Source organism: Dasypus novemcinctus, chromosome 2 (genome assembly GCF_030445035.2).
Source record: "Dasypus novemcinctus isolate mDasNov1 chromosome 2, mDasNov1.1.hap2, whole genome shotgun sequence".
In the NCBI taxonomy this organism is placed as follows: Eukaryota; Metazoa; Chordata; class Mammalia; order Cingulata; family Dasypodidae; genus Dasypus; species Dasypus novemcinctus.
The window spans coordinates 108,198,082-108,225,450 of record NC_080674.1 but is presented as its reverse complement, the minus strand read 5'-3'; positions in this window follow the sequence as shown (position 1 = coordinate 108,225,450).

Sequence of the window (27,369 nt, the reverse complement as noted above, 5' to 3'; positions counted from 1 at the left end):
GAGTGCTGAGTTCCTAGCCAGGGGAGCTCTATCACAGTCCCTAAAGGAACAGCAACAATCCCCCAAGTCCAATGGCAAAGACCAAAAAATAAGAAAGGTCCAACAATGAGTCCTTGAGACTAATAACTATGCTTGTGCGCCTGTGCACCTGAAATAAGAGCAAGGCCTAGAGCTGCAGGTTGCCTAAGAGTTACCTCCTGAGAGCCTCCATGTTGCTCAAATGTCTTGAAGCCAAACTCAGCATGTAAATGTGTTGCCTTCCCCCCAGCATGGGACATGACTCCCAGGGATGAGCCTCCCTGGCACTGAGAGATTACTACCAAGTACCAACTGATGATGTAACTAGAAAATGAACTTGAATAAAAGGGTCAACTCTGACCAGCAGAGTATCTCAGTCTACATATAATACCAGCAGTTAAAAATGCTTTTTGAACTGAAGAAAAGGGGGAAATGGAAAGAACAAATGAGTTTATATGGTTATGAGTCTCCAAAAAGAGCCAGGAGGTTATCAGAGGGGTTGCCCTTATGCACACCTGAGCAGAGTCCCAGAGACAGATAAAGTAGATACAACCCCAGGTACTGGTTCTTCTGAGGGCTACAGAGACCCACAGGTTCTATGGTCATGGCAGATGGAGTTCAGAGCCATGTCAGTTGGCCCTACTTTGGAGTTTATGTTTCTGTGGGATGGAGCTGGACTTAGATGTGATCTTTGTCCACAAGTCTCTCCTTTTACTTTTACTGGAACTGTAGTTGGTGCTGGGGTTTAATATATACCCAGGGGACCTGAATCTCTGAACTGTCCATGTGATAGGCAGGACCTGAGCCTCAACAGACTTGCAACTCCTACAGTCTGGTTTATTGGACTTACCCCACTCATCTAACATGGAGGTGAAGAAGGTCAACCACCACACCAGGGAGCCAAGAGTGCCTGCAACTGAAAGCAGGAGAATTGCATCCAGCATGCATCTGGAATCTAAGCCCCCTCTTGATATAGATGTGGAGTGGACACAACCATTCTAAGGTCCATAGGATGGAGAAATAGAGTATAGATTAGAGTGGACTTACTGATATTCTATTCATGAACTATTGTGATTAATAATCAAAGAAATTGTGTCATTGGTGTGGAGGAAGTGGCCATGGTGGCTGCTGGGGGTAGGGAGAGGGAGGAAGAGATGAGATATGGGAGCGTTCTCGGGACTTGGAGTTGTCGTGGGTGGTGCTGCAGGGACAGTTACCAGACATTGTATGTCCTCCCATGGCCCACTGGGTGGAATGTGGGAGAGTGTGGGCTATGATGTGGACCATTGACCATGAGGTGCAGTGGTGCTCAGAGATGTATTCACCAAATGCAATGAATATCTCATGATGATGGAGGAGATGGTTGTTATGGGGGGAGGAGTGGAGAGAGGGGGGTGGGGGGTATATGGGGACCTCATATTTTTTTAATGTAATATTAAAAAAATAAAGACAAAAAATAAAATAAATAAATAAATAAAAAATAAATTACTGAGATCACAGAAACACTCTGGACTTAACCCCTAATGTTTTTGTGCCCAGTCATGAAGTCAGAGGATTTGGCTTTCTCATACAAACTTAAAGTTAAAAGGAATCCAGAGTTTAGGATATTTGTTATGTATGTAATTGTGTTTCTGGACCTCAAATGAGAGAAAACAGAAACTTCACCAAGATTGCAAAATAGTTTGTATTTTTTTGTGTCTGTTGCCAATAAATGTTCATATTAGGATTTGGACTGGGTCTTGATTATAACCTACAACTAAAGATGGAGAGGAATAGCTAGTCACCTACCTCTGATTGACATCAACTCTTTACTAACTGAAAGAACCTAGCAGATGTTTGTGACAAATTGGTCTTTCTGATTGCAAAGTCTTACTTAAAATATCCTTCATGAAATGCTTATCTGATTACATCAGAGGAATAAATGAAAAAAAAATCAGTATGGAAACATTGATGGCTTTGAGTTAAAAACTTATTAACTGCAGTCATGAAAATATTTTAGAAATTTTTGTGGCCCATTTCCAAAGTGTTGAGTAAGCTATTTTGAAATTAAAGCAAAATATAGTATCTTCTATATTATTTATAATATATGCTATGATCTACCCTGTGGTTACCTACTGATGTGTTGTTTCAAATTTCAAAAATATAAAATATATCCTAGACTCTGGGATATAAACTGTCCTAAGGCAAGAGATTCTACAGAGCCCTGTAAAGTTATTTAGTGTGGTGTGACGAAAAATTAACCTAATAAGAGGAAACAGAATTCCTGAATGGATAGGAATTTTATATTTTAAGAAAAAAATATGCTGATAAGCTCTTCAGGGGAAAATTGAGATCTGAAGAGAATGGATAGCAAGATCTATTAAGTGTAGAATAGAGAAGCAAACAAAATTAGGCAACATGTTGTAATACCCCAAAAATAATATTCAACCTTCTATTTCATCTTGTTTATGCCCTGGTGATATACCCCAAAATACTTGGCTCAATGAATTTTTGCATATGGCTGGTCATTTGTATTGTATGTGAGCACATATATAGTTCAGAACTATTTCATAACACTCATGCATCTCTTCTTCCACCAGTTGAGCTCCATGCTTACCAAGAGTTAATTGTTTCAGTCTCAAACCTGTTTATGACATTTGCGATTGTAACTGCAAACCATAGTTTACATAAATATTAGATGATTTGATTAAATAAGAATTCATGTTAACGTGAAAAAGGAGGTTTAATGCATTGATTTTTAAAAAATAAAAGCTAAGTTGCTGAAAATGTGTTTGAGTTATAATTCATTAGAATCCCATGCTTTAAATGATGTCTAAGATTTAGCATATCCCAGTCAAGTTAACTTAGAAATTTTCTTAAAACTTAGATATAAAAATGCTTCTTGCTCTTTATGCAATTTATTTCCACCCGAAGTAGAACTAAGTACTCAATTCATGTTGGTGCAGTGTCCGCAGTAAAATTTATTTTTCTGTTCTTCAAAGCCATGCTAGTCACGTAAGTCTATCCCCTCAGGGAAGCATATTAAGCAATGACAATTTTTTTTCTACCAACAACAAAAATTCCTGAAACCAATATTGTCAAAACCAGGATATGCACTTAGTATCTCACCAACATACCTCACATGATATTATTTTATAACCCTAAATGCTAATGAGAACGCCATTTCTTCATCCCTATATATGTCACATTTTTTCCCCTTTTTTCCCCTGACAGTGGTTTCAAATTTTACCACAATTTCCTCAAGGTGCTAATGCTGTTCTCACCTCCTTTAATATTAACTTTCCTATTTTCTTGATGTAGAATTTCCTTGATTTCCACCTCTATCTTTAATATTATTTTTTTCCATTCTCTTCATCTCCATTTCCCTATACCTCCATACAGTTATTTCTTATTATATACTACCTCTTTCTCATACTTTTAATCAATTCCTTTCCTGATTCCTTCTTTTGATCCCATAATCTTACTTTTGAATAAATGTTCTCTAAATCCCACCTCTCCAAAATCTGCATTATTTCCCTTATTTACCCCCAGATTTTGAAAGAAAAGTTTCCCCTAACTGATCTCCATTCTTTGCCTCTCCTAAACCTTTCCAATATGTCTTAAACAGACAAGTCCTCTGAAATTTCTCATGAAAAATCTCCTAATACTTAGGTTTGAAGTCTTCTGTATCTTCATTCAAAATTACTCTGCATTTTCCACATTGTTCACCAATCTATAGGGGAAGTCAAAATAGCACTCTAAATATAATAAAGATAAAAATTATTGTACTTCTAAATGCTATATGACTAGAAGTGAAATTTGCATAAGACGTTTGGAGGATAGGCAAGACTGCCCACAATGATGCTTGTTTTAATGTAGCATATTCACTAAACTTCCTTCTAATGGGTCCAGCTAACTATAAATTTCAAGCTAAAACAATGCAAAAAAAAACCTTCCTTCTTTACTGTCTCCCAAGACAGCACTCAGGATCTTTCCTAATTTAAATATGGGAAAATATTTGGAAAAATAAAAAAAGTTTCAATTATTTAGAATTGCCAATGTGCTCAGATGTTGCTCTGCTATTTCCATCTGTCACAAACTTGCTCCTCTTTAATTATCTTTGGTAGTCAAGGCCATTACCATATATCTAATCAGCCAAAGTAAAATTGCTTTATCTTCAGCTCTCAAGTTCATCATTATAAACACAATTTTTCTCCAAGTTATTATCAATTCTACCTTAAAATGCCCAATTCCACTCCATTTTAATGGATATTTCATTCATGTATATACTCAATGCAACAGCTTCCTTAATGCATTGCTCTTCCTTCATTTGCTCCACACATGGCTACTTCCACAAGTATTATCTTATTTGTAAAAATTGTGGAATTTCTTTGATTAAAAATTATCATGGTTAAAAATTACCCAAATGGGAGTAGATGTGGCTCAAGTGGTTGAGTGCCTAGTGTCTGCTCCCCATATGGGAGGTCTCGGATTCAGTTCCTGTGCCTCCTTAAAAAAAAACAAAAACTATAAGCAAAACAAGTGAAAAACCAACTCAAGGGGGCCAATGTGACTCAGTGGTTGAGCTTGCCACATACAAGGTCCTGGTTTCAATCCCCAGTCCCTGGAACCTCAAAAAAAAAAAAAAAACACCCATAGGATTATATTCAAATTTCTTATCTGTTCTCTGTACCTCCTAACTCTTTGTGTTCAAATAATATCTAGCTGTCATGTAAAAACTTAGGAAATATGTCCTCCATAAATTCATTTCTTTTTCTCCGCATTGTAAATAACGTCTCCCTCTTCTAAACTCTTTAGAATTTATTTTTACCTATCTCAGCATGCTTTGGATTTTCAATATTGAATTACATCTATTTATATGCATTTCCTGTGCATATAAGTCAATGGTAAGCACCTTCAAGGACTGTATCTTAATTCTTGTGCTCAATAAGTTGAGTGAATAAATCAATGTTTAATTCAGCATTTGGGATATATATATATAGTGTTAGAAACATTACTCTCAGAGCAGAATGATAGATATATTTGATAAGTAGAAAATTGTAAATGCAGAGAAAATTTGGGAGGCCAGTGAAACACTTCTGGCAAAAGGTCATGAGCAAATAAATAAAAAAGTATGAACGTCATCTCGTTATCCATATTTTACTAGTTGGCTACTTAAAAAAATATCCTTATCATAAATTTAATGGATGCATATCTTTATGTTTGGAAAGTTGACTCTAGCAATTTACACAGATTCTAGTTGTCATTGGAAGATAAGTTTATGTTCTGAGAAAATACCATATTCTCTGATGTTATATATCTTAGCAACCAAATGAGGGCTACAGTGAGAAATCATCACTCCTGTCTTAAACTCTATAACTCTGTGAAGCTAGGCTCATCTTGTTTTCTTTGCACAGCAGGTGAGAAAACTGGAAGTCTGGGATGATGTCTCTTGTATCACAATCATTAAGAGCAAGTAAGGAAAACCGGCCACCAAGATAATGACAATAGAAAGGAAATGGTGAGGTTTCAAAATGTAAAATTCTGGTAGCCCAAGAAGTACAGTCATTTCCTAGCAGTTTCCTCTTGAATTGTCTGTGTATAATATATAGCAAAACCAAGCAGATGGCCACTGTTGCTATGGATTGGCAGGAAAACATCCTGTAAGTTTTGTGGTTGTTATGTTTTTCAGTTGAACATATTATATATTCACATTTTTCATGTGAACAGTATATACATTAAATATTCCTATTATAAAACTGAAGGCACCTGGCTCTGGACCGGCTATACTAGATTTACAATATTATACAAATGTATAAATGCAAATGAAAGTTGTGTGCTCCCAAATAAAACAGTAAACCAGAAACATATCTTTGCATAGAAATATCTCCTACCATGCATATACTTCATTCCTGGCCAGAGGTTAATTTAAAAAGTCCCTAGCATCTGTTTGAAAATTATCATACGGTATTATTTAGTAGCTAGTTCTAAATTCTATGCCAACAACCTGTATCTACCTGAAGTTTCTGCCATTTTTTCTGATTTCAGTGAGAGCAGAAGAGCTATGTTCGAAACAAAGCGGTTTCTCTTTCATTCCCTAATTCCCTCCACAAAACGCTCAGGACAACTCTGATCTTCTGGTTTCAAAAACAGTGCCAGGCTTCTATTAAATGCTAAATTAGTGTGTTATCATTATCACATGTCAAATTTTAGGATCTTTCTCTTCCCTTTTTGCCATAATCCTGATGCTTGTTGCCTTTGTTCTGCTCAACCACACTTCCTCAAGAAATATTCTTTGAGCCAGATTCTCACATCTCCTATAACAATGGCGCTACTTCCATTCTGCTTCCTTATGTCTGTCTGTGAAACTCTTCAGTATTAGTAGTAGGCTGAACAATGTCCCCCAAAAGCTCATCTCTGGAACCTATAAATTTTATTTTATAAGGTAAAAAGGGTTTTTGCAGATGTGGTTAGAGGTTATCCTCAATTACCCTGGTAGGCTCTAAATGCCATCACAAATGTCCTTATAAGAGGTGGACTGAGTGTGGATCAGCACCACACACAGGTGGAGGCTTGGTGTACAGCCCCAAACCAAGGCAGGCCAGCAGCCTGTAGGAGCTGGAAGGTCTAAAGAATGGGTCTCCCCTAAGGGTCCTGAGGGAGTACAGCCGTGCTGACACCTTGATTTCAAACTTTGGCTTCCAGAACTGTGAAGGAGTAAATGTGTATTGTCTTATATTGCCACCAACTGGTGGTAGTTTTTCATAGCCACAACAGTAAAACAATACAATAGTCTAATGAATAAATGCCTGCTAGGTTACTAGTGACCTCCCATGGCTTAATATCTTATCTCTGAAAGAGATGCATCATATTTTCTCTAAGAGAAAAATACCTTTATTTAACTGAGTGGAATAAATTTCTTATGGTAGGAGTGTGTCTATAGTTCTGACACGAGTTGGAGCATTTCTGTTTAGGAAGGCGTTCTCAGTTTGCTCAGGTAAGCATCACTTAAACGTTTTTATAGAATTGACCCTTGTGACAGTCTTCACCAAGTTATGACTCACTACGCAACTTAGAAACATCTCCGCCCATTTCAACAGGTTTTTCCCCTTCCTATTATTTCCCAAATTCAGAACAGCTAGAAAAATGTTAAAAGACAATTGGAGAAAGATCCTGAAGAGTTTCAGACACCCGATGACCACCCGAAGCACTGAAACTTTCACTCACTTGCTAAATTCTGCCAAGTGTTAACTCAGCAGAGGGGACAAAGGATGCTTTCTCTAATTAGACGGTAATCTATATTGTAGAGTGAAGTCAAGATCGGTGGGACTGTCTGGATGTCACAACAGTCAAGCTTATACAAAATTTAGGGCTAAGGTGGTGGAAGTAAAAAGAGTGAATATACCTTGAGGATATTTTCCTTCAGAAAACATGTTTTCTTTGAAGAAAAAGCAATATACATTCCATGTGCAGATTTTAAAACAGTAGAGAAACTTCTCTTTAACCTTGTTCTTACCCCCTACTATTGTTCCTTTTTTAAAATATAACTTTCATACCTTGATTATTTGGCAGTCTATACATAATTTCTTGGACCTCTGTACTCTCTGGCAACTTTATTTCTTGTACCTTTTAATTTATTTAAAAAGAAAATAGACCTTAAAGGCAATAATCTTTTTTAATTCACTACTAACATATTAATAATTTAGCAAGAAAAAATTGTAAACATTTTAAATTATGTTTTTTCTTTCTGTTTTATTAAAACTTTTTAAAAAGCATATTCTTAGTGTAGGAACGTGCACAGAAATAATAGTAAAGAGCTATTTATGACTACAAAGCACAGAGAACTTTGTAGCTACTAATCAAATCAATCAAAATTTTATCACCAACTCAGGAGCTCTCTTTTTAAAGATTTATTTTTTATTTATTTCTCTCCCCTTCTCCCCCAGTTGTCTGCTCTCTGTGTCCATTTGCTGTGTGTTCTTCTGCGTTCACTTATATTCTTGTCAGTGGCACCAGGAATCTGTCTTTTTGTTGTGTCATCTTGCTGCATCAGCTTTCCATGTATGCAGCACATGGGCTGGCTGCACTTTTTTCACACTGGGTGGCTCTCCTTATGGGTCACACTCTTTGCACATTGGGCTCCCCTACGTGGGGGACACCCCCACGTGGCACGGCACTCCTTGCACACATCAGCACTGCGCATCGGCCAGCTCATCACATGGGTCAGGAGGCCCTGGGTTTAAACCCTGGACCTCCCATGTGGTAGGCAGACGCTCTATCCATTGAGTCAAATCTGCTTCCCAGGAGCTCTCTTTTGAACCATCTCATTTTCTTTCTTTTCTGTAATGGTAATCATCCTCCTGGCTTCTAACACCACAGATGAGATTTGCCTTTTTTAAACTTCACATAAGTGAAATCATACAGTATGTGCTATTTTGAGTCTAACTACTTTGACTCAAATCATGTCAGTTAGATTAACTCATATTGTAATAGATGTAGTTTGCTCAGGTTTTGTGATTAATAAACTATTCTTTTCCTTCCACACATCTTCTCTTGGATGAGCACTAGAAAGCTCTCCAATTGATATTTTTAGCTTCAAGATTTCCCACTGTTTTACAAATCTGTCCCCATCTCAACTGTCACTATTCACATTGCCACATTTACCTAATTCCTGGACTATTGTTCTAACTTTCCATCTGGTCTCCCTACCACTAATGTCACTTAATCCAAAGCATTTCACACTGATGCCTTTGCAATTTTCTAAAGCAATCCTAATTCATGACTCCCTATATTATGGATAATAGGCAATACTAATCAGGGGTAAACATGTAAGTGCCTTACATACAGAGCTCCAGTCTCCATGCCAACACAAGAAATATTATTGCAAGTCTTTAGATGAACAAATGGAGGTAGAGAGTAGTAAATTTACACTAGCAAGCTACAAATACAAGATGGTGTCAAGCGCTGTTTACAGAGTTGGTACTTCTTTGTATGTTATCAAGTCATTTTCCATTAAATTCCATGATATTCAAAGTCCTGCATGAGTTTGAGCTCCAACTCTTTCTTTTCCAATTTAATTTCATCATTTGTCTTCATGTATTTTATAGGTAAATTGAAATTGATGCCAATCCTTGAGCATGCTTTCTGATTTCTTCCCCCCATCATTCTGTTCTCATTATTTTATTCACCTTTTATCGGTCTCTTCATGAACCCTAACTTTTGGAATCTTCCATTAGGGTTCATTTCAAAACTGCTTCCTCTGTAAAGGATTGACTGATTTCCTCTAAGAAGTATTTTCCTTGCTCTATATAATCATAATTTTTATTATTTCTTAGTGCATTGCTTTTATAATAACTTGCTTTATTTATTTATACACAAGTCTTTTAACCCTAAAACAAATTTTAAATGCCTTTGGAGGAACAATTTAATAGTATTTGTATCTAATTTTTGGTAACTATCAGAGTGACTTACACAGAATGGGTGTTCAATAAGGTGAAGTTTAGTCAAAGGACCTAAAGCTAAATATAATTTTTACTAGGACTAGAATGCAGGACTTCTAATACCAAGACTATTTCCCCTATACATATCCTGCTTTGAGAAAATTATTACAAATTTTTTATATAATTTGAAAGTAATTAATTTTAAGAACAACTAGTAAAAATGACAAAAAAACTAGTAAAAATGACAAAAAATTTAGAATTATCCCACAAAATGCACTTTCTAACATCTATTACTTAACATCCAGAATAGTTTTCTTCTCTGATTCCAGGAGACAGTAAACCCTTGATTATTCAAGAGCTAATTATAGTTTATAAATTACCCAGGCCATTGGCTTCTCCCCCCATCTTCTGCTGAATAACATTTGTCCATTTCCCTCTTCATTAGCACAGTGAAACTCAGAAAAACTCAAAAATATGCAATTAAGCCATTTGATTTTCTTTTTTTGTTGGAGAATAATTGGAAAAGGCTAAATTTCAAATATTTGTCAAAATAATGCTTATGGATTACCTGGAAATTTTTAGTGTTCCATCTCTGTCATTAATACAAATAATTGAGAGTTGGTTCTGCATTTGGTAGTTAAAAAATATCAGCATTCTTTATTTTCCATCCCACAGAAAAGTTGCTCCTTTTGATGGATGGGTGTTTGAAAGACTAATGAACATGTAAATGGAAACTCTCCAGAAATTACTGTGAAGTTCTTAACTAAGTGACAGTTATTTATACATGAAAATTGTACCAATTACAATTTCTCTCTTCATTTACTGGTATCACTTTAATAGCTGAAGAGGTTGTCTTCGTAGACATAACTTATAGCAAAATACATATTATAGTTACCACCATTTTGTTGTGTATGCAGGTTTGAATAAGAATGCGGTGTGGGTAATATCCTGTATGTTAAAAAGAATGTGAAGTGACAAACACTAGTAGAGGATGAGGTAGTTGATTAAGCACAATCAAAAAGGCCCCTTAGTTTGTAATTTAGTTTGGTATGTGACATAATACCACAGGCAAGAAAGAGGTGATCGAAGAGGAAAGAAGTTGAAGCAACAGATGGAAGTCATTACTCTTCTGAGGTAAATAAGATTCTTTTTATTTGAAAAGTTAAAAATAATAAATAAAAGAATATTATTTAATATCTTTCACAAAAGGACACATTTGTATTTCCTCTGTTTTCTCCCTTTTCCCGGACTCCTTCCTTCTCCCATTCTGCTTTCTCCCTTTCCCTCCATTCATTTCCCCCTTCTCCCTCTTCATTTCATTCCCCCTTCTCCCTCTTGTTCACTTGTGCCCCCTTTTTTCCCCATCCATCCTCTTTCTTCTCCCTAAAGGCCTCATGTACCACATACTGCCATAGCTCTGTGGATAGATACTCTATGCTAGGGTTTAATGGATTTGTTTGCTTTAGCATCTGTCATAGCCATATCGTTGATGTGATCTTTTCCCAAATTTCTGGAATGCACAAAGAGATGAACTGAAAATTATGAATTCCTATGTAGGTATATCTAGACTTTTGGCAATTTTTCTTTTGATTCATTGCGCCCATTAAAGTCTTAGTTATTTTTACAGAAACCTTCTCACCTTCATTCGGTTTCAACATTCATTCTTACTTTCTAATTGTCCCTAATGTAAATTTTGGCACAAGCTACTCTAGCAGAAACTTATAAAATCTTTGTAGAAGTTCATTTTTCCAATGTCTTTCACATAAAGAATAACCCAATTAAATAAAATATACCTAATTTGATTCTATCAGACATGATTTTAGATGTTGCTCACAGGGGTAAAAGCTTTGGTATAATTCCAAAGTAAATTTATTAAATCCCTCCTAGAAAAATTACATACCCCTGCTTTTCCACATTTCAATTTATGTCATTTGGAGTTGCCCTATACATTTCATTAAGGTTGCTAATTGATCTCAACACAATATTTATAGAAAACACCCTTAGCCTACAAAGTTCCATTGTAATTACTTATTAAGGTGTTTACTTGCATTGTTCAGAGGGTTTTACTGCTACAAACTAAAATAGAATTCTAATTTACTTTTCCATAAATCTTTTCTTAAACTCATTTAATTCTTAATTCCTGCAAAGGTATTTAAGTTTTCCAGAGCATTTTTCCTAGAATATTATGTACAAGAAGGATTATTTTTATTGTTATAAACATTGGATTGAAAGCATTACTGTCAATAACCATTGCAAAAATTTCAAAGTACAATTGATTTTACTGTCAAAAATGTTTTAATGGCAATTGACATAAATATACCAGGATCAAAAGAATGATATAGTCTTTCTGAAGCCAGAAGCATTTTGCTCTAATTGTAAAATCATTTAGATGTAAGTCTTCTGATTCATGATGTGATTTTAGAAGTTAATTCTGATCTCAATTTTCATGCCAATAAAAGTCAGAGAGATGGGAAATATGTGATATTATGAGGGACAAGCAATGTTAATCTTAATAATCCATAGTCACTGCAGTTATGTTTGTATATAATTCTGCTGCTATATACAGCAGAATGTTGTAACGAGTTTTCACAACATTTAAGCTTCAGTTTATAAAACAGCAATAGTGCCCTACCTTTCTTAAAGGGATATAGCAAATGTTGATTTTTAAATGGAAAATATTTATGAAGAATTTAGCACAATACTTGGCATATTGTATATTTACAGTAAGTGATAGCTATCGTCATTGCTTTCATACTATATCACCTCATCTATAAAATATATGACACTGCATAAGATCACAGGATTTATTATTCTCCTTGTCTTTATTCCTTTAATCAGGAGCTCATTAGTGAATTATTGTTATGTAATCCAAGTTGCTAATAAGTCTAATGTTGTTTAACATGACTACAAAGTCTAAACTGTATAAAATTGGGCTATATTCTAGCATCCTTCTTCTCAATTTCTATGTCAACAACCTTGCAAACAATTAGTTTATTTGATTATTTGATTTTTACAGGAAATAAGAATGTAAGTGTTCTTTATACTTATGTGATATTATTATCTTTACCTACAGTTAAGAAGCAGATAAATTTGCTACCTATAAGAACTCTCAAACATATAAAACTGAAATATCAAAAGTCATATTATTCAAGTAAATTCATCTAAACACAGTACTTCAGAGGACATTTTAAAGTTCATTCACTCTGGTGGGAAATTTAGGCAGCAGTATTCTTTAAAGTCAGATATTTCTTAGGACAGTATTGGATTTCTCTGAAAACTAAGGTGGCCACTAGCCAATGATCATCTTTTAGATCAAATGGGGACTCTTGTATATTAGAGAATGCAACTTGTCGGGTCTTAGCTTGCTGTTGTTATAAAGTCACCATCAGAGGAAAACATCTAACCAAATTTTAGGTGATCTTAAGGTCTCTGCTCTATTAAAAAAAGAAGTGATTGTTGTGGGGGAAAAAAAGAAACAGTTTCAAAAAATGCACATCAAATGTTAATTGGTCCTTTAGTGCACTTGTAATTTGCTTATTCAGCAACATAGAATATCAGTCTGTTGGTGTCATTAACTGAACATTGCCTCACAATCATGAGCTGCTTACTTGACATATTTGGCTTAGAAAGACAGCAACACCCATATGACCTATTTTTTCATCCTATTTTATTAAGCTTTTTCCCATGTATATAATAAGAAAGGAATGTACTTTAGAAATATATAGTATTAATTATTTAATTTTTATAAAATATTATTAATAATGGGACAGGGAAAGGACACAAAAGTTATTGAGGGCTTCCTATTAGCTGTTTCTCTCTTGGGTGTCTTTAGTATACTCTTTCCTTCTTAACACTCCCAGCAGCCCTTTGAGGAAGGCATCACTATCCCCATAGCCTCACTGAAGTCACAGAGGCATCAATCATTAACTCCTTCAGGTTGAAATGCTAAGAACTAAAGTCTTCCTTACTATGATCTGTGATTTTTATAACATGTATTAATACATTAAGAATCCTTCAAGATGGTTTTTATGAATATGAATGTGATACATTGAAATGTAGGAAATGCATTGTTCTAAGGATTTGCTACCATATCCATACAAAACTTTACATTTTTACATTTCTCCTAGATGAATTCTATATTTTACAGGTATCAGAAAGATTTTTTATAGGAATTTTTATGAGTGTGTATTTAACACATTCATATTTGTATGTGCATGTACATTTAAAATATTTTGTTTTGGGAAATATTTCGAATATATATAAAATCTGAATTACTGTATTGAATCCAATCCTTACCATCTGAATTGTTTGGTAACCAGCTTATTTATTTCATTTCTAAGTACCTTCTATTTTCCAGCCCTGTTGTTCTCCCAGTTCTTTCTCTTCTATTGGATTCTTGCCATTTGCGGAGATTATTCCAGTTTGTTTAGACTCCAAAGAATGAAATATTTCCCTTGGCTATTGTACATATTTCTGTAAGAGGTGGCACTTATGGACTACACTCTCTAGATCATTCATCAAATTTGGAATCATTGTAATAGCATCTGCTAATCAAACACAATGGAATCAACCAAGAATCAAAATGTGCTCTCCTGAGTCTATTGTGATGGTTTACTTCAGTCTTTAAAAGTAATGGGAAAAAATCGAAAGGATTTGTAACTTGATAACTATTTCAAAATCAATTGTTTTCCATTTCATCAACAATTTTAAAAGTAGCTTGAGTTATATGCTTGTTGTGAATTTGAAAATTTGTTTGTCTTTCATCCATTTGGGCAGAAATCTCAAGTCTGAAACTATACACCATCTTGTTCCAGTAAGATTCTCCTATTGTAATAAAAGACAGTTTTCTCTCTATATTACTGATTTTCATTGCTATGGTTCTACAAACAGAAAAGTAATATGAATTCGATAAGGAAGGAGGTTCTTTTCACCATTCATACACAACATGTTTATAGATACTTTACTTCATAGCCTTTCTTACTTTTGGTATAAAGACTGTTCTATTTCCTACAAGGTCCAGGAACAGAATGAAGGGAATGAGCTTCTAATCTATTGGAGAAATGCTTTTCCTGAAAATGAACCACTTAGGAACATTCTGTTATTCAGGGGACTTTGTGAGTAATCAATCCTAAATCATCACCTTTTATTTGAAAGTTATTTTATCACATGAAGTACAGAAATGTACTTGACAGTATAATTTATCACCTAGATATCTGAACTGAAAACATTTATATAGCTTAGGAAGATGTCATATAAAGTCTCATAGAGTTTCTTATGACAGGTTTCAGTTACACAATTTGTTATCAGGCATGAAGCAGCAGAGGAGTGGTACCGTGAAAAAGCACCATCAAAGAGATTGCTAGGGAAATGGGATAGAGTGAGAGTTGCCTCACATGGTGATACTCCTGCATCCCTGCCCCCAACCTTTTCATACAGATCAGATTAAGTCAAGTGAAATTCCCACTAAATGGGGACGCCAGGTGGGGTGAGAAGGTAGCATAAAAAGAGAGCTACATCATTGAAGGTGTCCTTAGTGTTTTGCTCTCTTTGGGTATGACAAGTTTATGGTTAGATATGCCTCAAGTTCTGTTGTCATCATTATTGTTAATTGTCCTTCCTTACACTCAACAATTTTATATTGAGGCCTTACTATGTGCAAAGCACTATATTGAGTGTTCTCTATATTACAGCAAGTTAAGTATACTTGGCTCTTACACTTTGAGACACTAAATGTGTATAAAAAACAATACTCAATTAATTGCAATATACAAGTATCATAAAAGGAAAAATGAGAATGAAAGTAGAGAAAAAAAGGCAGATATTAGCATCGGGTAGTATGAGAAGGCCTCTCAGGGAGGGCACATTTCAGCGAAGTCTTAATAGATAAAGAACAACCAAATTCTCTACTGAGTTTCTTCACTGTGATCTGTTCCCAAGGGCATGGTGAGCCGTGGAAGGTTCCAGGAGCCACACTTCTTTACTCAGTTTGGAGAAGACAAGTTTAACTATTTAATAAGACTATTTTCGTCTTTCACTTTATTTGAGGTATACTTCATACCACCTTCTTCTTTAATCTTAATCTCTTTTGATTAGGGGCTGGGCAAATGTAGATTCTCAAACAGTAATGAACTGCAGAAAGAAAAAAAAAAAGCATTAAGCATTCAGGTTCCAAGGAAATATGAAGGATTGTTTAATGGGTCAGAGGTCCTGCCATTTGTGAGAGTCTTCCCCTAAATGACTAAGTCTTTATTATTTCATATTATGTTAAATTACTCTGAAATAATACATTCCCCCCACTCCAATCTCCCTTCCCTTTCCTTCATTCCTTATGTTTAATTATCTGCATAAAAGGATATAAGGCTGCCTCCTTCATCTGCTTTTACTTATCCGGGCTTCTTTTTGTTTATGATGATGATCATGATAATGGTAGCTAATATTTATGGAATGTTGACTATGTTTTGCGTAGAGCAAACTACTTACTAAACATTATCGAAATAATTACTCATACAAATTCTATGAAGTTGGTATTATTATCTGTTTAACAGATGAAGAAGCCTATAAGGCAATTGAGCAGAGTCCCGGAGTTAGCAAGCGAATGGAGCAGGAATAGGATCTATCCATCTGACTCCAGAGCCTGCACTCAGGAAAAATTGTGACATTTATCCAGGCAGCATTTTCTAATGCTGGTTTTGAGTAGGATTCATAGCTACCCTAAGGTCCTTTATATTGCAGAAAAAAATAATGTGGTTAAAACTGTTAATCTGTGAAAAAAATTGTAACAAATACTTTTTATGAATGTAAAACACATAAAACATGCACTTAAAATTTATTAAAATATTATATAGAATATGCAATAACAGTATATAATATCTAGATATCTACATATATCCTACCTCATAAAGCTTACAATAAGGACAGCCTTTTATGGAGGGATAACTGCTATAGTATCTGAGCAATGGGGCAGTCTTCTTGGAATAGAAAGAGATGATTTGGGTCTTTAAAGGAAATGAATAGATGAAAAAGAAAAAAAGCTCTGAGACTCCTGCCAAGTTTGGTACTGAAGTCTGCTTTGATGACTACAGAGCAGGGGGGTTGCAAGTTTCCTCCTGTTGCCATACTTTGCCAATGTCAAAGGAGTCCACAATGTAAGCTTTTTAATCTTCCACAAAGCTCTCCATTCAGTTTAAGGGAAGAACATAGAGGGTAATTAAATGCCATTTATTCAAACAGCATTACAACTGACATGTGAAAAGATTCAGAAGAAAGGAAAAAATAAACAGATTTCACAACTTCCATAGTCTTAACAAGAATGACTCATTACTTGATGGAATGGGCTGTTCTTATAGTCTGGATAACCAGACTTTGAAATAGTCTGTCACTAAGGATTCTTGTACAACCTGTTGAAATACAAGTGCTCTTGTATGCCATTAAAAATATAAATGTAACTTTAGTTTTCTAGTACCAACTAATAAAGATAGAAATTGTATCATTGCAGGTGTCCTGAGGAGATGAAAGAAGTCATATAGAGAGACAGAATAGCATGCTTTTAGGTGTGGGCTCTGGAATCAGACTTCCTGGATTTAAATCTCAAAGCTGTATCTAATGTGAAACCTTGATCAATGTACTGAGCATCTCTTTGCCTAGATTTCCTGATCCCTCTCTAATATGATTGTTTTAAGAATTAAATGGTCATTGTAGGTAAAAAGCTTAGAACAGTACCTGGATTGAGTCAAACACTCACCAGTTATTAAATATTATTATCTTAAAACAACCCAATATTTTTACAAATGAGGAAAATGAAGCTGTGATTGAGCTAGAAATAGAAGATCAATATTGGGAAGTCAGTTCAATACGTGCTCCTCAATCCATTGTCCAATGACTGGTGGCCATCTGCAAACAGCTTGTTGCCAGTCCATGATGACATAAATACAGACTCAAGTGTAAGCAGTTAGAAAATGTTATAGAAATGTTAAATTATCTGTGATCCTTTAATTTTTATTTTACATAATTGGAGTGGAAATTAATTTTAAAACAAACAGAAAACTTATCTTTCACTAAGCCCCAGGAAGAAAGATGAGCCTTATGCCAGCCTACAGCAGAGATTGGAAGAAGCTGGGACCATGGAGCCTTAAGAGGAAAGAGGAAGACTGAACCCTTGCAGACATTGTCCACCATCTTGTGTCAATATGTGGAAACAGACTTTGGGTGAGGAAATACCTCTTAAGTAACCTTGAGATGGACTCTTTAGGGCCTTGTGACTGTAAGCTTCTATCCCAAATAAATACATTTTTAAAAAACCAACAGATTTCTGGTACATTGCTTTAGCACCCCTTTGGCTGACTAATACAGAGCCGAAAATTTTTGGAACTCAATTTTTGCTTATTCAGAAAATAATAAATACTACTAACTTTTTAAGCAAGAACAAGATCTCTATGACAAGGAATCAAATTGTTCTTAAGAAATGTTGCACTAAGTTATAGCAAAAAGACCGTGTCATCCAACCAAGACAGATCTACCCCAAAAAATAAATATATAAAAATAATGCTGGTGCATTCCACTCAATCATCTGGAACTGCTAACTACTGAGTATATTTCATTTCAAGACTCATTTATCTCTAAAGGCACCAGGTTCTTGTTAAATAGCCCAATTGAAAGACCTCGATTTTATCACAAATTGTACTTTTTTTTCTTTGACTCTCTAAATGAATAGAAGGAAGAAAGTAGTTTCTGAGTTCAAAAGTATAATTTAGATAGATAAACTATGATAGAGGAGTGGAGTTTGGTCAAAATATGGAGACATATAAAATGAAGCAACAGAAATTTATCTTAGTATAGATCCCATTCTATTTTTTCTTGCTATCTTTTCCCTAGATATTTTTCAATGTGTAGATTAATTTTATGGTGAAAAAAAACTGCCATAACACATATTAATTTTTACTTGAATGACTGCAAATTTATAAATTACTTTGACATAGCATTCATTTCTGGGGTATCCAGAAATCATTATAATATATCACAATTATCCCAACACAATTTTTTTAACTGTATTAACTACAATAATGTATGAGGAGTTTAAATCCCTTTTTATGGCAAGAAACATTAGTAACAGCTGTGGCTAAGCATCCTGTAGTACAAATACTTATTCTGTAAATAAATAGGAAACAAGAATTCTTGCTTAAATAATTTTTGAAATTCATCCTTAAATTATAAGTATAATTTAAATATAATTTAATAAATATAATTTTAATTTATACATTATTGAACAAAAATATTACTTTAATTTAAATATAGATTTAGAAAAGACTATATAAAATAATTTCTTTTCTAATTGTTCTACACTTATTTTTTCTGCCATATATTATTGCCTTTGTGTAGGACAAGCCTTACATTATTTTGAAAACATATTGAGGTATTAGCATGAAACCACTAAAAAATAATGTGTTAACTCCTTCCATCTAGTAAAATAGTAAAGCTGTTTTAAGAAATGGGATTCAGGTGGAGTTTGATACCTTAAACAATATTATTCTGAAAATAAATTTAGTTTTGGATGCAGATTTTGGAAAGGAAGAATGTTCCACTATATGTGTTTCCAAATGACCTTATTGGAAAGAAGTTGTATGCATATCTAAATTTTGGGCAACTGATCATATATCTGAAATAAGTCTCAGAAAATGTCTACTGTGGTTTAATTTCTGAAGTATAGGGGACTTGAAACCCTAAATACATTGCTCAGGAATTCTTTATTTTTGCTGCCTATATTTGATGATATTAGTAAAAAAGAAGAAGAAGAAGAAAGGGCTAGTCATTACTGCAACAGCAAACATAGAAATATGTGTTTAGTGTGCTAGAAGACATCACAGTAGAATGATGCTAAAACATCTTGATCCAGATCAGTTCAGATCCAGTTACATCTAAGTTAGTTTATTTTTGCCTTAATTTATTATGCATAGGCTATGACTCAGATATATTCTTGAAATTTTAAGATTATTTTGGAGATACATTTTTCTTTGATTGTTACGTTTGATGACAATGAAATATTGTACAATTTTACTTATACATATATATTTTATTTTATGTCATAAATCCAATTGCATAGTCATTCAAAATTCATTTCAATTGACATTATTCATTAGAGCGTTAATCACTACACTTTTTCTGATTTTCTAAAGCACACTATAAGTGATATTTGAGCCAAAACCTAATTGGAGAGAGGAATTCATTCCAATAGCCCTTGAATGATTTGAGCAGAGTTAATGGACAATACCTCCAATATTACTTAACCTTTGGGATCTTCAATTCTTCCTGGGGTGGCACTTCTTTAGGTTATTAATATATAAGTTTATCAATTTGGACTTCTTAGCTGAATAATGTAAGACTTGAAGTACTAAATTTTAGTTTAATTTTAAATGTGACTACGTGATAGCCAATATGTAAAAATATTTTTAATGGTTTCAATCTAGTAATATTTGACTATTAGCCTTTTCCAATTTCTCAAAAAATAACCAGGGAGACACTGGAAAAGGATTGCAAATATCAATAACAAAAAATTTAATGCTGACAGATAGCCTAATGCCTAAATTGTAGGAATTGACAAAATTAAAATTATAGAACTGATGAAGTTTGATTGAAAAAAAAAAAAGAAATAAAAAGACGTACTCAAACTTACAATCCATGAGTCCATGATATACACAGCTTCATAGAAACAAATTAGATTATTTAGGAAGAAAAAATGTGCTTAACTCTCATACTTAGGTGTTTAATCCATCTTAAGTAAATTTCCATATAGGACATAAGAGAGTGATTCTCTTTCATTCTTTTGGATATGGATATCCAGTTCTCCAAACACCATTCATTGAAAAGACTATTCTGTCCCAGTTAACTGAACTTGGTTGCCTTGTTGGATATCAATTGGCCGAATATGTGCAGGTCTGTATCTGAATGTTCAATTTGATTCCATTGGTCAGTATATCTATCCTTGTGCTAATACCATGTGGTTTGACCTTGTAGATTTTTAGTGTGCATTAAAGCCAGGTTGTGTGATTCTTTGTTTTTCCTTTTCAATTTGTTTTTGGCTCTTCGGTGCACCTTACCCTTCCAAATAAATTTGGTAATTGGCTTTTCCAGTTCAGTAAAAAATATTGTTGATACTTTTATTGGGATTGTTCCTGAGTGCTCTAGAAACATCTGGACACTATGGGCATGGCACACAAGCCCATGAAATCAGCACCCCAATGGTATGCCTTACCTTGGAATATATGATAACCTATTTCCCCTATGTAACAGAGTTAGACACATTTACAATTTCCCTACACATGATTCTTCTACCCCTTTTAATTGGACCTATAATTAGCACTATACCTATTAATTACATGTTCCCGAGACTTAAATCTTGGGTCTGTCCATATGCCAGTTGAGCCATGAATCTCAGCAGAGTTTCAGCCAACACTTCCTCTCTAGTTCATCAGACAACTAACAAAATGATGATGGACAGCACCCATTCCATAAAGCAAAGAGTATCTACTATTGCAAGTAAGAGATCTAAGAGCCCTCTCAATCTGAAACAGAGCAGGCATCACAATCCTAAAATTCTCAATATTGAGGAATGAACAAATATAAGAGGGAATTTGTAACACTGATATAAAGATGGTGGTTACCAGAGGTGCTGAGGGGAGCAGGGGAAGAACAGTGGAATATAGGGAATTTTCATGGTGTTGAAATTGTTCTGCATGATATTTCAATGATGGGTACAGGCTATTAAACATTGTGTCAAAACCTGTAAATTGAATGGTCCAAAGTGTAAACCATAATGTAAACTACAGACCATGGAAAGTAGTAATGCTTCAATATGCGTTCATCAATTGTAACATAAGATTACACTAATGTAAGAAGTTATTAATAGACGAAAATTCATTGTAACTTTCCTGTAATCTAAAACTCCTTTTAAAATAAAGTTTTTTAAAAATGTAGGAAGACATGATTTCAATCATGACATATTCCCCATTTCAGAAACTAAACAAATCAGAAATCTGGTCAGTAACCCCTCCCCTCCCGTGGAGGCTGTTCTGTATTTCCATTCTAAACTACCACTCCAAATACATTCATGCATACTCCAGCCCTAACACAAACACACACCAATATTCTCAACAATATATCAAAATTACAAAGAATAATTTGGTGAGTATTGTGGTGTTAGTCGTCACATATTACTCTCTAACAGTTAATTTTCCATACAAATTCATAGTAAAAAGGAAAAGGGCAGAGATTCTGTGTTTTCCTTTAGTTTTTTTTAACTCTGAACAAGGTATGTGGTATAGATGTAAACAACTATAAACAATGTGTTTAAAACCTGATCTTGGCCTGGTTGTTGAGCACATAATTTGCTTTCCAAGAATATATCAAGGCATCAATAGAGTCAAACACAATCTTCTCATTCTGACCTTTGATAAATATTAAGTCCAGTAACATTATCTCACATTATTCAAATATGAGTATTTGCAGGGGAGGGGAAGGAACAAAATAAGACCAAGAAAATATTCAAGAACAAAGGAACAGAAACAATAAGAAGAAAATCATAGGAACTCTGCACCTCAAAAATGGCCTATGTGATATCCAGAGGAAAATATGCTGTTTATGATATTCTTTAAAGGTTGCAATTATAGGGACTTTATATGTCAAGAATTTCCATTTAACAGAGTAAAAGCAAGGGAGTGTATATAAAGAATGTACATTAAATAAAAACAATGGGATAAAGCAAGACTGAGAGAATACTAAAAATATGTCAAGTAACTGTCAGGTAGGGAGTGAAAATGGGAGGAAACAAAGCTTAAAATGCATTTGAGGGAAGACGTGACTTAACTGAGAGGGCATCAGTCTACCATATGGAGGGTCCAGGGTTCAATCCCCAGGGCCTCCTGACCCGTGCGGTAAGGAGTGCTGCCATGCACAAGGAGTACCATGCCATGCAGGGGCGCACCTGCATAGGGTGCCCCACATGCAAGGAGTGCTCCCCACAAGGAGAACTTCCCTGTGTGAGAAAAGCACAGCCTGTCCAGGAGTGGTGCGTACACATGGAGAGCTGACACAGCAAGATGTTGCAACAAAAAAGAGATGCAGTTTCTCAATTCCGCCAGATAATGCAAGCAGATGCCAAGAACACACAGTGAATGGAGACAGAGCAGACAACAGTGGGAAGGGAAAGGGGAAACAAATAAATAAATTAAATAAATAAATAAAAGGCATTTGAGAAACTTACAAACGATGTAAAATATCATTTCAAAAGCACTAGAGAATTTAAAATCATATAAAAATAATCTATGAAGCAAAAGACAGAGAGCAAAGAGATACAGAATGGAAACATAAACGAGAGGCCATATAGAACATATAGAATGAGATTATATTTTGAATTTTATCTGTTGTATTTTTCAGAACTTAACTTCTTGCATTTTTCTTTCGCCTCATCCATCAGTGAAGGCAAGTGAGCTTACTTATGGGAAGGACAACAGAGAAAAAGCAAATTTGAATCTGCAGATTTTGAGAATCCATACACACTTTGAAATGAAATGAGTGAATAGGGATTTTAAAATACAAATGCTAAGGTTAATGCACAATCTACTTATTTTAGAAGAATAAAATGAACTGTAATAGCCTGTTTTCTAGAGCAGAATTTCCAGCCTCTAATTGGGAGAAACGAATCAGAGAAGACATCCACCCTCATGTGGGGCTTAGAGATGGGTTCTTCTAGCACATCTAACCCGATGGTTGGCTTAAAAGATGAAGATGAGTTATAATTCACCAGAGAAATTTGACAATTCTGAAATTAAGTGGAACATCCCTCTCACTTCTGGATATAGTAATGGAGGTAGTCTATGTATCACTTTGTGTGGAAATAATAGAGAAGATAACTTCATTTGTAGTCAAGAGCAGAGCAGGCTTATGTCACTATACAAACTTTCCCTTGGCTCTAAACAGCTATGGGGTAGCAGACTTAGGGGAGAGGTTGGAAGCAGAACATTAGCAGTGTTTATTGGCTGCAGTTGACTGAATTTGACAAGTTATTATATAAGTAATACTGCTCACAACAGAGAATTAACTAGTTTGTAATCAGGAGTGAAAGAATAATTGAGTTGTGAAAGCAGGAACTTAGAGTTTTAAACAGTAATTTCTTCTCAACATTAACTTTAAAGAATTAAACTAAGGCATGCTAAAAGAGACAAAAGACAAAGCACAATTAAAGTTCAGTGTTTCACAAAGATCAAATCAAAAATAGGGTTATCACAGCTGGGCGAGTCTTCTAAGATGGTCACATAATAAGTCATTTTCTTGGTATCCATCCATTGTATAATTCCTTTCCCTTAAATGTGGGAAAAACCTGTGACTTGCTTCTAAACAATAGATTGATTGTGTTACATAAGAGAGTCAATTTCATCTTCCTATAGACTCTGTCTCTTTCTGATTTAACGAAATGAGTTCCCACATTGAATAGGGCCATATGGCAAAGTGCTGAGAGTCACCTCAAGCTAAGAACCAGCAAAGAACTGAGCCTCTCAGTCTTACTTAAAGAACTGAATTTTGCCAATATCGAAGTAAATTAACCTAGAATGGGATCCTTCTCCAGTCAAGTAGTCAAATGAGACATCAGCATCAGGTGATACCTTGATGTATAAGTTACTTAGAAACAAAATTCCCAGTAAACCCATGTCCAGTTTTCTGACCTACAGAAATTGTGAGATACTTTATGCCACAAAGGTATGGGGTAATTTGTTTTGAAGTAATAGATAACCAATATAGCAGTCACTGTTAAAACCTCTGAAAGGAAAAAGGTTTCAGAACACTACTAAGGTTTTGCTACCTGTTTTAGTCAGGGTTCTCCAGGGAAACAATCAACAGGAGATATCTGAAATAGTATAAGATTTTATAAGAGTCTCTCACATGACCGTGGGGATGAACAAGTCTGGGTTCCACAGGCAGGCTGCAACCAGGGGCTCTGATGAAAGTCCAATGAATGTCATTGGTAAGTTTCCTGGAGACATTGGCTGTCCAAAGAGGAGCTAAGAAATTCCCTCTGAATGCTGAAATCACTTCCCATTTTAAGACATTCAAATAATTGGATAAAATGTCACTCATTGCTGATGAAAATCTCCCTGGTTGACCATAGATGTAATCAGCAATCTATGCAGTAAACTCACTGATGAATAAAACCCATAAATTTCCTTGAATTACAATTAGCCCAGGCTTCCTTGACCAAACAACTGGGCACAATTACCTGGTTGAGATGACACATTAGTCTGTCACATTACCTAACAAATCGTTTCAACTGGACAAAATAGTTCAGGGGGAAGAAGCTAAAGACATTCTGAAGAAAGATGAATTATTTTCCAGGTAACCACAGTAAGTGCTGAAAGTGAAACATGAAGGCAAAATAAACAAAGAAAAAAATAGTAAAATAAACCTAAGAAATATCACTATATCTATTCTGCATTAAAGCAATTGGAATTAAATGGATAAGAAAATTTCTAAGTTTTTAAGAAAGATATACACATGGAAAATGAAATTCTTCTTCAAAAAAAGGCTGGGATTCTTTAAGCCTTCAACCGACATTTAGGTATCTAATCTTGTACGAGAGGAATCAAGCTGGGAAAGTTCGTAAGCCGCCAAGAGGGTATATTTTTCAAAGTCTTCTTCATATATAGCCTAGAAAGATAGTTAAGAAGAAGGAGAGAAAATAAATAACCCAAAGGTTGGAACCAAGGGACAAGAGAACTCAAAATGGAGTAGAATTTAGGACTAATTAAGAAAATTTCCCCTTACCCCAATGTTGGGATATTCTCATGATCTCGGCCAAGATGGGTTTCAGAATTGCAAAACAATTGTTATTTCCCACTCTTTCCTTTCCAAATGGAAATGTTTACTGTGGTAATCCCTGTGTTGCCACCAGCTAATAGAGAAGCAGGGGGCTGAGAATGTGCCTTTTAATTCACAAGACCCAAAATCAAGGTTCTACACTGAATCTGATTTTCAGGCTACTGCATATAACCCAGAGATCCTAAATTTTGAGAATAAAACTGAATGAATGAGATATTTTGGCTTTACCTCACTTGGGGAAAGATGAGTATGTGTTGTTTATGGAAAGGTGAGCTAAATATTTGCTAACTAGAAGGATGAACATCCACTCATATTTTACCTAATAACTCTTGTTCTCCCTGCCCTATGTAAAGTTACACAAAGCTATATGACTTGCTTTTCCAAGAAATTGTAAGCAGAAGTAGCAGCTACGATTTTCTAGTTGAAAGTCTAAGAATCAAGTAACAGTTTACCACATTCTCTTCCTACTTTTGAGGTGATCATGGAAGTTTCCCTGCACATCTTTTTAACCATGGAGAATTGAACCGTCAGACAGCCTGCTTCGGAGTACCATGAGATACTTTGATAAACCAGTAAGATTATTGGATAATTTGTAACTTAACCTATTTTGACAGTCATCCTCTATTTCTTCATTATAATTTGAAAGATATGAATTTCTGATTACTCGGGTGTGATGGAAATGGTATAATAGAAAGGATGTGGACATCATAATTGAAGACATCTGAGCTTCAATTCTGGCTCAATCATATTCTCTAAAACAGCTTAACCTCTCCAGACCTTTTTGTCCTTCTACAAAAGTGGATATGACAATAGAAATCTCAAAAAGTTATTGTGAGGAGTAAGTGAGAGGGATGGTGACATTGTAGGACTATAAATAATATTTGCACATAGTGTGAGCTCCATATTTTTTCTTCTGTCTCTCTTATTCCTAATAAAAGCCCACTTTATACTATAATAATTAAGACTAAATTAAATTAAGGAATAAAATGCCAACATATAGGAATATAGGACGAAAACTTCAGAGTTTAATGCATGAGCTATGCAGAGGTAGAAACTAATATGAGTTCAACTGAATGGATTTTATTCACATGATATGTTCAATTTTTCAGATTGTGGCAGGACCTGATTGATACTAATTCATTAGGCTCTGTCTTTCATTGGTTCATTTATAAATAACTTTGAGCAATTATAATTACAAAATTATTTGTACATCAAGTTAATTAAAATTCTTATTTTTGTTAAAATTTTTAAATCTCTCTAAAATCTATCCATTAAAATTGAATCCTTAAAATCATAAGATCTAAACATTAAATTCAACTCACAAAAATGGGAACTTGAACCAATTTATTATATTTGTTGACTATAATTCTATTTGTGTTTTTATAAAAAAATCATAGATTTTTGATACTACATAGATTTTTTTTAAAAAATCAAGTTCTAATTTTTCAGATTTAATGCCTAAGGAACAAGCTAGTAAGCTCAATATCACTTAATTGTTTAAAAAGAAGAAAAACATTACATAATTCATACAATTTTTATATGGATTCACTCAAAGTGTATAATATAGCACATTCCAAATAGACAAGTAAAAGTTTGCTATCAAACATTTTCATTCAAAAATCACTCTTTTGATAACACGGCATAATTTATTCAAACTAGGCAATGAAAGCCATATGTTGTTAATGTAGATTTCAAATGACTATTTTGCATTGTACATAATAAGTGACTTTAAAAAGACACAGATAAAATACATACCCAAATTCAAGATAATTCTAAAGTTCTCTATTAGGGATCATTTATGTAAAACCTGTTCTTGATACCATTTTAATTCATCTTCCCTTCTACATATAATACAGTACATTCTGAGGACTAAGGTAGAACTTGAATTGTTTTCTCATTTTATTAACTTCATTTTAATTTTTCCCCCAAATTCCATATTGTTATTTTCCCTTAATATCTTATATCAAGTTGAGACATTATATGATGCACACACATACATACACACAAAGTCATCAGGTCTTTTCCAAATGCCAAAGCATGTTCCTAGAATAAAAACATTTTTAGATCAAAT